The following is a 1,866-nucleotide window of genomic DNA, read 5'->3' as shown; positions in this document are numbered from 1 at the left end:
AACTTGGCAGATCTGAAAAGTCTTGGCATTTGGTTACAGAACTTGGAATGCAAAGCTTGCAAACAAGTTTTTCCCCATAAGAGTATAAAAAGCACCTTTAATATGTATAAAGCAAGCTTTCGTCTGCCCTTCTTCTAAACAGGCTGGTGTGCTATGCACAGGATGAAGTAGCCTTTAGAAATGTGTTGAATTTGCTAAGAAACCCTATCTTCATTTGTCTTGTTTTATGTGGGCCCCTGTGACTTTCTGACCCCCCAGTAAATTATAGGATCATTCAAGAAGGTCAAACAGCCAAGGAAACCAAAAATGGATTAAAAAAATAAATAAATAAATAAATAAAAGAGCAAGGGCAGAGGGAGAATTATCATCTAAAACTTTATTAGATATTTCAAATGCTACAGACTTTAATGGCAGCAAACTTGTAAAAGTTCAGCCTCTGCTTTTACTGGTGTAAGGGGATACTGTTAATTTTCCATCTGATCTTTAATATCAGTAATCAGAGCTGTTACCAAAGTCTTTTTGCAAAGGTTCATGAACTAATTAAATTAAATTATATATTCTAAAAATATAATAATAATAACAATAATAACAACTCCTTAGTGTTTCCCTATACCCCTGACAGCACGAAGACATGCAACATTGCTTCCATCCTTTTTGTTGTTGTTGTTTTTCTGTTGGGAAAGAGAAAAGAAGGGGATACAGTACTGGCAAATCACAGCTTTGAAAGTAAATAAAGGAGTGGTTGTTTAATAGTAATGCATTCTCCTTATTAATATTGTTATTGTCATCGTCTCAGTTATTGAGGAGTTGGAGTCTGAAACCACCGAAAAGAAGCCTGAGACATAAGGTGCAAAGGAATGTGAAAAATTGTTCAGCAGCCAAGCCAATCCCCCTTGGACCCCACATGTGAGTTGCAGGCTGACCGCTATACGCAGAAAGTCTCTAGCCCATGAATCATCTACATGCTATGTTGTGGTCCAGTGTGTGAGCTGTAGAGAAACACATGCCAAACACTCAACCCCAAAGCCTCAGACAGCTTAGTTGGTATAAATTATCTTTTAGGATGAATTAGTCTGTCTTGATTTGAGAATTTGACACTCTACACATTTGTAACTTGTTTCCTTCATCTTTTGCATGCATTAGCACAGAACTGGGATATATTTAAAATCACAAGAGATCCATTTCCATTAGTTTGGAAGGTTATTTCATGCAACCCTTTCTTTGTTTCTTAACGTTCCTTTATACTGACTTTTTTTTTTCTCATATAGTTTTGTTTTGTTTTTGTTTTTTTTTCCCCTGAAAAGGAAAAGAAAATGGTATAAGCACCATATAGTGTTTCAGCTCTTCTTTTTCTGCCTTACCTGTATAAGACAATAAAACTAGCACGCATTCTTCTCATTCATTTTAAGCTATTTTTAAAAAATACTTTTTTGGGTTTCCTACATAAAACATATGTGCCTTCCAGTCCTAACTGCTTATCATTGGTTCAGTTTTGATGTGAACCTGAGATATATTTTTTTATATATTAAAAATATATTTTTTTTAATTAAAAAAAAAAATAAATTACATTGAAATTAAATTTGATGTCACACCCTCAGTTCAGCAAATCAGAGAAGCCCTGTTCTGACTTCTGGTCAACATTTGCTGCCGAAACCAAACAGAGTGCTGGCTCTGCTTGCTCCTGTGAGGCTGCCTCAGTGGTGCAGAGCAGGACACAGCAAGCCTTCTCACTGGGGTCTCCCAAGGATTCACGGGTGATTTAGGATTCAAAACCACCTCTCCATCTCTCTCCTGAGGATTTGCTTTCATGAGAGATGTCTCCTGCTGGCGCAGAACTACTGTACTGGAACTCAGCCCGTCTGCCTC

Source organism: Aythya ferina (assembly GCF_964211825.1).
Source record: "Aythya ferina genome assembly, chromosome: 3".
NCBI classification, from domain to species: domain Eukaryota; kingdom Metazoa; phylum Chordata; class Aves; order Anseriformes; family Anatidae; genus Aythya; species Aythya ferina.
Note: the sequence above shows the minus strand (reverse complement) of the source record.